Genomic DNA, 14,195 nt, shown 5'->3' on the forward strand with positions numbered 1-14,195 from the left:
GAGCTGTCTGACTGCCAGTTTAGGCCCGATCCCACAGTCGGACATGCCTCTCACAGTGTTGTTGCTGCTGCTGCTGCTGCTGTTGCTCCATGGCATCTCTCTGTACTGTGGTTCATACTCGCCATGCTGGGGTTGCACCCTGGGTTCATGATGTTCAAGGCCTGGCCCTGGGGGTTCAGGCCTCCCATTGCTTGCTGCTGTGGAGGGACAGCAGGTCATGGCCCACTGGCTTGCATGGCGTTCAGATTCAGCAGGCTGGGTTAGAGCTGAAGGCCGGGCTGGCTGGCCACTTACTTGGCTGTGTGCTATTTGATGAGAGCTGCCATCAGCTGAGGGTTTGACTTGAAGATGTTGAGCATGTGCTGCTGCTGGGGGAGCTGGGAGACTTCAGGGTCCGCAGCAGGTCCTGCAGGGCCCCTGGAGAGATGCTCTGAGGTGGTTGCACCTTGGGTCTGCATAGACATCACAGGTCTGTGCATGCCTCACATTGGCTGTTGCTGGGGGATGGGTGCCAGCTGCCACTGCCGGGGCTTGGGGGGACAGAATAACAGGCCCACTGACCTGGTTAGGTCACATTCAGGCCCATGGGGGCCATCTGGCTCTCGGGGGTCACTGTGCCTCAGGGGCATACTGTTGTTGGTGCTCACCCAGTACAAATGCTGCTGCTGCTGTGCCTCACGTGCGATCTGCCGGGCGCCTCCACTGCTGCAGCTGGGCCTGGGCGGGGGCGGTGGGGCTGGCACCTGGTTAGTGGGCTTCCCAGTGCAAACTGTGGTGGGGGGCTGAGTTCTGGCCATGCTGGAGAAGCCGGCTAGTGACATGCTCACAGGCGAGGTCTGGGGCAGAGTCAGGGCTGTGGTGTCCAGGGTGTGCTGGGATGCAGTGTGGGGGGCCAGAGTGGGGGGCTGAAGGAGGGGAAGGCAGACTCGGCTGAGGCACAGTGCGGGTGTTGATGGTGGCATCCGCTGGCGCATGAGCTCCGCGTGCTGCCGGCGGGGCTGTAGCTTCTGCTGGCTGGGGCATGTATTTTTTGGCAGTGTTTGGTATGGTAGCAGCAAAGGGCCATGAACTGCTTGCACACTCCACAACCTCTGTTGGTCTTGCGCTGGCAGCCCTTGGTGTGCTGCACAACCCACCTCATTTTCTGGCAGGACGGCTGTGGGCAGTTGGCATGGCGGCACTGGCGGGCATGCCTCAGGGACTGGATGCAGCACTGGATGGCCTGGTGCCGCCACTCCCAGAGGCTCCTGAACTGCAGCTCACCTGCCACCCCTGCGGGACCAGAGGCAGCCCCGCCTCCTCCGCTCCAGCTCCCCTGCCTCCTCCGCTCTGGCTCTGCAGCGGCGGTTACCGCCTCCTCCCCAACGGCTCCCTCGGCAGTGTCAGCGCTGTTTCCTGAGCAGCCAGCAGAAGAGCTCTCAGGACCCCCTCCTTCCCAGACTCAGAAACAGGCTGTTTTGGAGCCAACTTTTATCGTACTTGCCGCGGCGATGAAGCAAGCATTCCACCAGGCCGCTCACACTGCCCACTCTCAACGGCCACCCCCCGGGACTGGAGGACTCTGGCAGGGTGGCCGCTCACACTGCCTGCTCTCAGCGGCTGCCCCCCGGGACTGGAGGACTCCAGCAGGGCTGAGAGGACTGGGTGCCGCCATCTTGTGGCTATGGGTGCTGCCATCTTTGTGATGGAGTGATGGTTAATTTGCATATTACCCTTTTATTAGATAGTATGGATTTTTTTCACCAAGCCCTATGTAGACATTCACAAATCCTCCTAGTTAATCTCAATGTGTACAAATAACATTTTCTCTGTTTGCCACATGTGTCAAATGGGAGCCAGCATAGAGTGAGGCTGTCAGATCTGAAACTGCTATAGCCACTCAGTTACCAGCAGGGGCGCTCTGGAGAAGGGATAAAGGATAAAGCTCACACACTGGAAGGCAGGTCAGCAGATGGAGAGAAACCAAAAGGTTCTCAATGATGCAGTCCTGGTGGGAAGATCTTGTAAGCTAGATAGTAAATACACTTGAAAGTTACACTCTCAGAGAAACAGCTACTATTTGTAAGAGAAGTTTATTACTTAAATCAATGGTCAGCAAAGTTTGTTCAAAAAGGGCCAGATAGTAAATATTTTAGGCTTTGTGGGCCACATGGGCTTCAGTACAAATATTCACCTCAGACTATGTAGCATGAAAGCAGCCATGGACAATACATAAAAGAATGAACATGGCTGTCTCCCAATAAAACAATGAACACCAAAATTTTAATTTTGTGTAATTTCCACATATCACTTAATACTATTCTTCTTTTGATTTTTTTTAACCATTTAAAAATATAAAACCCCTTCTCAGCTCATGAGCTGTACAAAAGTAGGCAGTGAGCAGGATTTTCCCTACAAATGTAATTTGCCAACTTCTGACTTAGATCCTCTCTCTATTGAAGTCATGACCCTCTATCAGCCCCTCCCCAGGACAGGAAAGGTAACAGGTTTCCTTGGCTTCAACTACAAGAGGGGCAAAATGGAAGGAACTTTCTAGGTTTCCTCCAAGGCTAACTAAGATTGGGTAGGAGACTAGCCCAATGGGAACAGTAAAGAAATGCCTTGCCCATCTTCTGAACTCCAGGTGTGTTTGGGATTGTCTATGAGTAAGGGTGTGCTCTTCCTGGTAACAGAATCTTTCTGCCACGCCTCAGCTTAGCAATCCTATCTAATAAAAGACAAAAAGGGTAATTGACCGTACCTTTGCTACACTTCCCATTGGCTAATCAGCGCCATATGCAAATTAGCCACCATCCAAGATGGTGGCTAATTTGCATACTGCAGGCAGGGCTGGCCAGCACAAGACGCCATTCAGCCCGGGTGCAGCCCTGGGCAGCCAGGCTTAGGTGGCGCGATCACGTCACATAAGCCCCGCCCCAGCTGGGACCCCCGTGTGCCACCTAAGCCCCCGCCACCTAAGCACCACCCACAGCCCGGACCCCCGTGTGCCGCCTAAGCCCCGTGTGCCTAAGCCCCGCCCGCAGCCGGGACACCTGTGTGCCACCTAAGCCCTGCTGCCAGCTGGGACCCCATGGCGATCCCAGAGCAGGCAAGTGCGGAGGGCGGGCGGCCCCCAGGTGGGCCTGCTCCTGGGATCGGCATGGCGATCCCAGAGCAGGAAAGTTCCCAACAGGCAGCACCCAGCAGGGCCTGCCCCCGGTCTCTGCAGTGATCCGGTGATCCATGAGCAGGAAAGCGCAGCCTGCAGGCAGCACCTCACCCTGGCCACAGCTCAAGGGAGAGAAAAACACGCTGTGGAGGCCAGGAGCCTGAGAGATCAACACAGAGGGGCGCCTGCTCCAAGCCTCCATGGTGTGGCTGGGGGCAGGCCCCTAACAGACACACACACTCACACACACACACACACACACACACACACACACACACACACGGGGAGCCTGCTCCGAGCCTCCAATGCAGCTTGGGGCAGGCCCCCAGCAGACACATACATGCACACACACACATACACACACACAGGATGCCTGCTCCGAGCCTCTGCTGCCAGACTGTGGCCATCAGTAGGACATCCACTGAGGGCTCCCAGACTGTGAGAAGGGCAGGCTGGGCTGAGGGAACCCCACCCCCCAGTGCACGAATTTCATGCACCAGGCCTCTAGTAAGATTATAATTCTTAATCCTGAATATTCTTGCCCAATGACATCCATTTCAATCTCTTCACTGTGAAGATATTGAAGGGAAAGACCTTTGTGGCTAATAGTCATCATAAATTTTTCAAAATGATGGGATGTTCTTCCATTGTAGGGGTTCCTGGGGTGGATAGAAATGAGAGTGGTACATTCCTTCCTTCCTTAGGGCCCCTTCTGAGGCAGTTGGGGTCTTTGGGGGATATAGAACTTTGACTTGATCAGAATTAGAAAAGGAATTGGGAGAGGAACAAGGGTAAGCATATATCACAAACATAGAGTTGACAGGTTTAGAAAATAAAAATACACCCAGTTAAATTTGAATTTCAGATAAACAACAAATCATTTCTTAGTGTAAGTATGTCCCAAATATCGCATCCTGTATTCTGTCTGGGCACCCAACAGGTGAGGGAAGGAGTGAGGTTTCCAGCACTGTCTGCAAAGAAGAAATTGGGACTTTGGGAAGCATAGCTTCTGGGGGGCCCCAAATGGCTGCCAGGAGCTTCTAAGGACTCCTTATTCATCCCTTTTTAGTTCTGATTTCTTACTAATTTTCTAACCTTTATTTGGAGTAAACATCTATCATTTATTAAAGACAACATGTGACTGTGAGACTTTCATGCCATGTGTGTAAAAGGTGGTAGCCTCCAACACCTTAGCAGATCATGGGAGACAAACTGTGGCCTTCAACTCCACCCATCCCTCAGTTCTTTCTGTTTCTCCGTCCACCCTCGCCCCCCTCCCTTCTCCCTCTCCCTCCTTGCATGTGTTGAGTGTGTTGTCCCTTATGCTCTCTGTATTTTGGGTACAGTCTTATTTAGTTCCTACTTAAATCCCTTCTCAGATAAAGACTTGAAGAACCTCAAAAATGGACTACTTAATGGGTAAATTCCTTTAATTCCCCATTGAGTTCCAAAGAACACTGATTTGTTCATTGACCGAAAGAAGGATCTCCCTTCCTTCAGCTCTGAACTAGCTATTCCAAAGCTATAAATGTTCCATTACTTCCCAGACAGAAAATGTGCAGTTTGCTTCCTCCATGCTCTATATTCTGTGTTTTGCATTATTGTTTGCTAAATACACTTAGACACTCTTTACCTCTAGATGCATCTTTCAGACCTTTGTGTGCCAGCTCATCCTCTAGAAGCAACCCAGGTAAATCACTGCTTAGCCATTTAGCAAACAAAGAGAAGGTTCCAATTTTCCAAACAGTGCTATTTCTTTCACTTATTTGGCTGCTAGAGAGCTGTGGAAATGGTACTGATGTAGACTAGGAAAGACCACCAAGCCCTTCAGGTCTTGTCTGTGATGGGACAGTCCTCTTGCCCAATGACATCCATTTCAATCTCTTCACTGTGAAGATATTGAAGGGAAAGACCTTTGTGGCTAATAGTCATCATAAATTTTTCAAAATGATGGGATGTTCTTCCATTGTAGGGGTTCCTGGGGTGGATAGAAATGAGAGTGGTACATTCCTTCCTTCCTTAGGGCCCCTTCTGAGGCAGTTGGGGTCTTTGGGGGATATAGAACTTTGACTTGATCAGAATTAGAAAAGGAATTGGGAGAGGAACAAGGGTAAGCATATATCACAAACATAGAGTTGACAGGTTTAGAAAATAAAAATACACCCAGTTAAATTTGAATTTCAGATAAACAACAAATCATTTCTTAGTGTAAGTATGTCCCAAATATCGCATCCTGTATTCTGTCTGGGCACCCAACAGGTGAGGGAAGGAGTGAGGTTTCCAGCACTGTCTGCAAAGAAGAAATTGGGACTTTGGGAAGCATAGCTTCTGGGGGGCCCCAAATGGCTGCCAGGAGCTTCTAAGGACTCCTTATTCATCCCTTTTTAGTTCTGATTTCTTACTAATTTTCTAACCTTTATTTGGAGTAAACATCTATCATTTATTAAAGACAACATGTGACTGTGAGACTTTCATGCCATGTGTGTAAAAGGTGGTAGCCTCCAACACCTTAGCAGATCATGGGAGACAAACTGTGGCCTTCAACTCCACCCATCCCTCAGTTCTTTCTGTTTCTCCGTCCACCCTCGCCCCCCTCCCTTCTCCCTCTCCCTCCTTGCATGTGTTGAGTGTGTTGTCCCTTATGCTCTCTGTATTTTGGGTACAGTCTTATTTAGTTCCTACTTAAATCCCTTCTCAGATAAAGACTTGAAGAACCTCAAAAATGGACTACTTAATGGGTAAATTCCTTTAATTCCCCATTGAGTTCCAAAGAACACTGATTTGTTCATTGACCGAAAGAAGGATCTCCCTTCCTTCAGCTCTGAACTAGCTATTCCAAAGCTATAAATGTTCCATTACTTCCCAGACAGAAAATGTGCAGTTTGCTTCCTCCATGCTCTATATTCTGTGTTTTGCATTATTGTTTGCTAAATACACTTAGACACTCTTTACCTCTAGATGCATCTTTCAGACCTTTGTGTGCCAGCTCATCCTCTAGAAGCAACCCAGGTAAATCACTGCTTAGCCATTTAGCAAACAAAGAGAAGGTTCCAATTTTCCAAACAGTGCTATTTCTTTCACTTATTTGGCTGCTAGAGAGCTGTGGAAATGGTACTGATGTAGACTAGGAAAGACCACCAAGCCCTTCAGGTCTTGTCTGTGATGGGACAGTCCAAATATCCTCACCACACTTGAAAATGGATGAGACTGGGAGGGAGGTTAGTGAGTGTGCTCCTTGTACTGTTATTCTGCATACCTTACACGTAAATTATAAATATTCTTGGCATCTATTCATTTATTTCAATAAAACAGTTTTTAAGTGAAAAATCCACCCACTTCCCCACTCAAAGAAAGAAATAAAATACCTTAACCTTTACACCAACTTGAAAAGCAATCACTTTGCAGAAAGCAAGTCAGAGCATGAGATTATTCACAGGTGGTTAAATTTATCATACATCCAAGAGGCAGATGGTTGCACTATGACACTTAAAATCTGGGTTCTAATCTCAGCTTTGCCCATAGATAAGGCCATTAGTCAATAAGTTCCTCAAAGACAGGGATTGTGTTCTGTTCACTGTTTCCGTCTAGCTAATTTTTCACTAATAAATTATACATAATATAGTTGCATAAAATATATAGTATTATAGATAAAGTCCCTTTGGACTTCTACAGTCCTTTCCACCACCAAAAACCAAGAGAGAACTATTATTATATCTGATATATATCTGTACCAGGCTGTTTACCTACACCATAGAATATATGGAGTATTGATTTTTTTGTGTTTTTCCCACATAAATGGTCATAGAGTACATATAACTCTGCGACTTGCTTTTTTCACTATACAATATATTTTTAACATCAACCCATGTTGATGTGGATAGCTCTAATTTTTTCTTCTGAATGGCTGTGTAAAATTTTCACCATATGAATATACCATGTCCCATCTATCCATTCCAGAGACATTTAGGTTGTTTCCAATTGTTCTTGGTACAGACAATTTTAATAGATACTTTCAACTTGTCCTCCAAAATCAGGGACCATTTTACCATTCCCACCGGAAATACAGGAAATGTGCCCTTTCCCCAAAAGTCAACACCACTGGATATTAATAAATATTTCACTTTTGCCACATGAGTAGGTAAAAATAAAGTCACATCTTGTGATGATTTTAATTTCTATTTCTCACTAAGTGAAGGTGAAAATATTATCAAATGCTTTTTAGCTTTTTATGTTTTCCCCTTCTGTGAATCCCATGTTTATATCATTTATTCATTTATCTGTTGATTTATTTGTTCTTTTCTTACTGATTTGTAAGGTTCTTTATAAATCCTGGATACTAATTCTTTGTTGTACATGTTGCTTTTGTTCACTTTTTAAAACTCCAACACGTAGCAAAGTGTCTGGTTCTTAGCAAGAGGTAGTAATTATTTGTTGACTACATGAATTCATGAATACATGAATGATGCATAAAAGCCAGGTATTGGACAGTCACTCTGTAGCTCACAACAGGACTATGGAATTGTCATTACTTAGCTATGAAGACCAGGCACAGGCAAGTGGGTACATTAAACATGAGTCACTAAATGGTGTACCCTAGACATTTCTGAATACCCAATTCTTAGGGCAGGACCTTCTATAGAATAGCTACTCAATAATGGTTGAATGAATTAAAGACAAAAAAGGAAGAAATCAAAAAAACCTCCTCCCTTTCACATGTCTGAGAGACCAAATTTCCATTCCATAATAAGCTAAGTTAACAAAAAACTGTAATAAAATCTGGCATGTGGCCAATACAGGAGAATGTATTCCATCTCTGCTCTGCTCAAAATCTCTTGATCTCCTCAGCAAAATCGGGAAATTAGAGCCAAAGTGGATACCTCACAAGAAAAGCAAATAAAAACAAAATGAATGCTTCGAGCCACTTGACTCAACGTAAGGATTTCCAGTTAAAATCTGATTGCTTCCTCCACTGCTTCTTCCCGTGGGGACCAGGGAGAAGACAGAGGGCCAGGTCTGTGCCTCCCCCTTGCCCGTGGCTTCTTCCCTCCCCCCACTCCTTCCCTTCTCTCCACTTCAAGGTACTCCCTTTTTTTCTTTCCAGGTTTTCTTTTTTTATATAAGGGGTTGATCCCTGGATTTTCCTGGATTGTCATGTTGAAAGACTCTCACTGCAGAAATGCCACCCACATTTATATATATGTTTCTTTTCTTCTGCTCTGGAGCTATTTGGTTTAATTATTTCTGGCACTTTGCCCATCAAAATGTGCAATTCTTCAAAGGGATGGAAATGACAGTGAATCTGCCTCCTCCCAAGCAATTGAGGTTTTCGTTTGAGTTCTGTTGTCTTGGAAACAAGCAAGTTTCATTGAACATACATCTACCATAATGGATAAATCATCAGCTGGAGGCAGGACTCCCTGCCATCCACTCTCTGGGTTGCCCAACTCACAGGTTGGTTAGCTGCTGGATTGGAAACAGACTGTGAGCCAAGACATCTGGATTCTAGCCTTACCTCCCATCCTATCCCCCTGGTTCTAGCGTGTCTTATAACCTTTTTGAGCCTCTCTTTTCTTATGGGGAAAAATGGGATTAATAAGATTAAGAGAGATGGTAGATTTGAAAAAGCACTTTGGAAACGTCAAAAAATAAGACAAATGTAATTACATAATTGAGTTATTGTTTTACTCTTGTTCAAAACAAATCATGGTATTTTAGCTCAGCCATGTATAAATGAGTTCTCTGGGAACTATCCAATCCTAATGGTAAAAGGGGTTATCTTTAAAGACCTAAGCACCTGAGAGCTAAAAATGATTATTGATGACAAGTGGCCACTCCAGTTGTGGTTCATTCTGCTAAATGAGAAGCAACTCCATGTACATGGGAGGCAAAGCTGTGGCTGTCGTTGACTTCTCAGTTGTGTAGTACTAGGAAGAGCCTAAAATTACTTGTTTCAGTCATCTCTGGCTATATAACAAACCACTCCCAAAACTTAATGGCTTCAACTGTGCCACCATTTCATAAATGAGAAATTTAGGAAGGCCTGGCCCAGGGCAGTTCATCTCTGCTATGTGGGGTGACAGCCTGGGCAGCGTGGGCTGAAGGACCCACTTCCAAGTGTTCCTCTGCTTCTCTTTCTACCCACAGCGTGTCTCAGCCTCCAACACCGCTCACACAGGGGTGAGGGCTCTCTGAGCATTGTGGTCTCAGGGCAGGTGTTCTCATTGCATGGTGTCTGGCTTCCAAGAGGCAGGAAGCAGCAGCTGCTAGGCCAGGTAAGGGCCACGCCTGGAAATTGCACAGCATCACTCTGCCGAAGCAGAAACAGAGGCTGCCCAGGTTCAAGGGGATGGGGAAACAGACTGCATCTCTTAGCGGGAGGATGGCAAAGTCACATGGCAGAAGAGCAAGCACCTCTACAAGATAGACTCTACCATAACTGCCTTGGTATTTGTCGTCCCTAGCAAGACATCCCCTGGCTCAGCCTCACTGGGATTAAAAGTAACAGGACAATAAAGCACCTTCTGAGACTTTGACCATTTCCAGACCTTAGTACAAGAGCGTGGCACTTGCCAGGAGGGAAGAAGCACCCACAAATCAGATACAGGTGCCGAGGAAACTCCAGTTTGGATGATTCACATCTGGAAGCCCCTCCACATCTAAGCACGCTTCCAGGAGCACCTTGAACACAGACACCTGGTACCATGAAAAATGTGATATCAAAGACGGTGTTTATGTCTTGCTACACACATTTAACATATATGTCATCTTGGGTTAATTACAGAACTTTCCTGGCTCTCGGTTTCCTCATCTGGACAATAGGAGATTTGTACCTCTACTAATTTACCTTCCCACAACTGTTGAGGTTATCAAATGAAATAATGTATGTATCATGCCTTTTTAGTTATGAAGCAGTATATCAATGTCAATTATTAACTCAGAAAGGCAATAGGGCAGATCCTGGTTTTGCCTCTTTATGGATGTGTGACTTACACAAGTTCCCTTCAACATCCTGTGCCTCCATTTCACCTTTCATTCCCATGTAGTGGCTTAGAGAGAGCTCTGGAACCAGACTTCTGGATTTATATCCTGACCCCAACCGTGGTCAGCTATGTGACCTAGTGCAGAATACCTAATTTCTGGCCTCTTTTTCCTCATCTATAAAATTAAGATAGTGATGTCACTTACTCATAGAGTTTTGTAGGAATTAAATGATTCAATGCACTGATAACAGTATGCAAAAACATAATAAGCATTAGTAAATGTTAGCTATTATTATTTTTTTTAAATATATTTTTATTGATTTCAGAGAGGAAGGAAGAGGGAGAGAGACAGAAACATCCATGATGAGAGAGAACCATGGATCAGCTGCCTCCTGCACACCCCCCACTGGGGATCGAGCCTGCAACCTGGGCATGTGCCCTTGACCGAAATTGAACCTGGGACCCCTCAGTCCGCAGGCCGACGCTCTATCCACTGAGCCAAACCGGCCAGGTCTAGCTATTATTATTAATCTCAATCTTTTTACTAGTATATCTGCTATATATTCCTTATGGTCACTCTGCAAAAGCAGGAGGGATCCTCATGCAAAGTTTAGTTCCAATGTCAAACTGAAGACACACATCAAGAGGGTATGAAAAGGTTTATTACTCACATAATTCAGGCACCTGGGGAAGACAGGGAAGGACTCTCTAGCAGGTCCAAACTCGCTTGCAAGAGCAGGGAAGGAGATTGTTCTGGGTTTTTACTGTGGTTGGGGCAGTAAGGGACTTGGTGTATACACTGAGTGGCCAGATTATTATGACCACCCCATCAGTACAATGAAGTAAATTAGTTATGCAAATAACAAAAATAATAATAATAATAATAATAAAACCTTGAGAGTATTAGCTTAGGAAGTTTTCAATATTCAGTATTTTTGGAAGTGTCAATGAAGTACTGATGGGGCGGTCATAATAACCTGGCCACTCAGTGTATGTTACCACATGGGACAGGGCTGTCTCCCATCAGAGGAGAAGGAACTTTCTTATCAGCTTTCCAGATGTGTGGTACAAAGAAAAGACGAAAGGGTAAGACTTAAAAGCAGTCAGAAGTTAAATATAAAAAATTGGTCAGCCCTGGCCACGTGGCTCAGTTAGTTGGAGCGTCATCCCATGCATCAAAGGATTGCAAGTTTGATTCCCTGTCAAGGCACATACAGGCAGTCCTCGGGTTACGTCGGACTCGAAGTACGTTGTTTCGTGGTTACGTTGCCATCTTCCATTTGTTTATTAAAAAAAAAAGTTCCATCATTTCAATGTATGTATATATGTGCTTTATGGTGTTTTTTTATTATTTACTGTATTTACCACAAGTAAAGTTCAGGAACTGTTATCTTTTAAATTTTTTTTACTGTTTCACTTCATTACTGCTGTGTATGTGCTCCATGTGAGTGACGTAGGTGCTTATGTACGTGGGTTCCGACTTACGGCAAAAATCTCGTTACGTCGCACCGTAGCAATGGATCTCCAACATAACCTGAGGACCTACTATACCTAGGTTGCTGGTCCTTTCCCTGATAAGTCTGTCAGTCAGGGCACATGTGGGAGGCAACTGATCAATGTTTCTCTCCCACAGTGATGTTTCTCTCTCTCCAAAATCAATATAAAACATATCCTCAGATAAGGATTTAAAAAATGATCAGGTTCCTCACTATAACATCATATGGGTCCTACACATTTCTTGGTAAGCTTATAGCTAAGCATAAGGAAAAGATTTTGTGAGTGGCCACCTCTTTAAACTCTATTACTAGTTTTAATAGTCTTTAAGCTAGTACTCTGGTTTTTAACAGATGATTATGCTACCTATAAATAATGAGATTTTATTTTTCCCTCTCTAATAATTATATGTCTAATTATATGTATTTTTCTTGTCATAATGCATTGGCTAGAATATACAAAAAATAACAGTGACAGTGAACAACTCTACCTTGTTCCTGGCTTTGGGAATGCCTTTGGTATTTTGCACTAAGAATGAATTTAGCTATTGGTTTGAGATTGACTTTTTTCTACCATATTAAGAAAGTCTTCATTCATTCTCTTAGTTTATTAATAGATGTTATGTGAAATAAATATTAATTTGAACTAAATGCCTTTATAAAATATATCATGATGAGCTTACATTTTCACTAATTGTTATTATCTTGAACATAGGATTTTCCATAAATGAATGGAATATTTCTTTATTCAGTTAAGTATTATTGGACATTGAAATTAGAAACTTAGACTTGAATCTTAGCTCTATTTACTCACCAGATCCAAAATTTAAAGCCCCAGTATATTATTCACTAGGACCAAAATTGAGGAGAATTTTTTTCTTTACAGTATATTTCAAGTAAGGGGAGAGCCAAAGGTACAAGAGACATATATTTCAGATCTTGTATAATCTACTGAGGGATTCCAATGAAAATGTCTGACTTTTTATTTTTAATTATTCCAGGATTCTCTTGAAAGATGTTCATTCATATTTTTATAACCTGCATAAAAGTCTTCTAAAAGCTTTACTCCTTTCGCTCCACAAGTATTTTAAAAGCTACCAGCAATTACATTATCTCTTTTGTTTAACACAGAAGAGGCCATTCTTGCCAACATAAATGGCATGAATATGAACTAAGAACTAACACCATTTCCTGAAGGCCAGTTGAAATCCATAATATATGCAGATTTTTTATTAGAAAGTGTTTGCTAAAAAGCAAAACTTTTCAAAATCCTCATCCTAGGTGTTATGAGGATCAGAGATGGAGTGAGGCTGGTAAGAGACTCCGATTTCTAGAAATGTGGGACACAGCAAATGCATAGAGGAAGAAAATGAGGCTCAGAGAAATTGAGCAACTTCCCCAAGGTCACACAGCTGATAAATAAATGGTAGCACCAGAGTTGGATCACAGAACTGGTTGACTCTCACTTCATATAGACTTCATGCCAGGCTGAGATCAGAGGACTTGAGGGACATCTATCAAATGTTCATAGTCAGGGAACTCAACTATTTTGTAAAATACAACACCTACTGTGTTAATTAGGATGTTTTCAGCTGAAAATAGCAGAAAACCCAGGTACCAAAGCTTAAGCACAGAACTCTGGGGTAAGGCAGCTATAGCATTGGCTCATTGGTGGCTAAACATCACAAGTCTGCCTGGAATCCACTTCTTGGTGTTTCTTCTGGCTTTCTGCCTTGTAATCTGGAGAAACAGTACCAAGCGCCAAGTCTGCACACCTAGCAACATCCAAAGCAGGAAATAAATCTCCCTGTTCTGACTCTTACTAAGTGAGAAAACCTTCTGAAGTCCCCCAGCAGGCATCCCCTTACATCTCATTGACCAATGTTGGGTTTGATGCTCACTCCTAACCACTCAATGGCAAATGGGAATGAATTACTAAGACTGACTTGGACTAATCATAATTCTCCCCCTGGAGACAGGAAGAGTCACACAATCCCTGGGGCATATGGCTACCCAGTATCAGGGAAGGGGTGGATTTGCTGCTGGTGGGCAGCCAACGATGTTGCCACATCAACATCACTGCCCTCATCCACAGACGTCCTAGCCGCTTGCCTTAGTTTCCCTGGACTTTGAGTATTGTCAGATGTGACAGAACAGGAAAATATGTCTAATCCATTTCTCATAACCAGTGGTGATGAATCAACTATGTAAAGAGAAACAACAATAGAACTAAATGAAAGGGACAAGAAAACAATTGTAAGCAAAGATAAATCCTTTTTAGAAGTTACAGTAAAACAAGCATTATACAAGCTACTAGGGAACCAAGAGGCTCTAAATCCAATAAAGGGCTGAGTTTCTCACATAAATCTATGGAAACTCTATACCTGCAGGACAGACTTGGCAGAAAAACTTCTTAAGGTTTATATACTCTGACTAGGTGTGGCCTACACATTGTAACTAAAATAGAAAAGGTGAACAAAGGGAAAGCAAGAATAATATGAATCTATTTCATTTGTATTACAGTTATATTTAGTTAAATTCAATAAGCACTAAGCATCCACTAACCCCTTTGAT

The 14,195-nt window shown here is 44.0% G+C and overlaps 1 pseudogene; it reads right to left on the reverse strand.

Moving 5' to 3' along the window:
* Positions 1-260: 260 nt before the first annotated feature.
* Positions 261-14,195, reverse strand: part of LOC102263736 — a 15,987-nt pseudogene continuing 2,052 nt past the window's right edge.

Source organism: Myotis brandtii, unplaced genomic scaffold, assembly GCF_000412655.1.
Source record: "Myotis brandtii unplaced genomic scaffold, ASM41265v1 scaffold443, whole genome shotgun sequence".
NCBI lineage: Eukaryota > Metazoa > Chordata > Mammalia > Chiroptera > Vespertilionidae > Myotis > Myotis brandtii.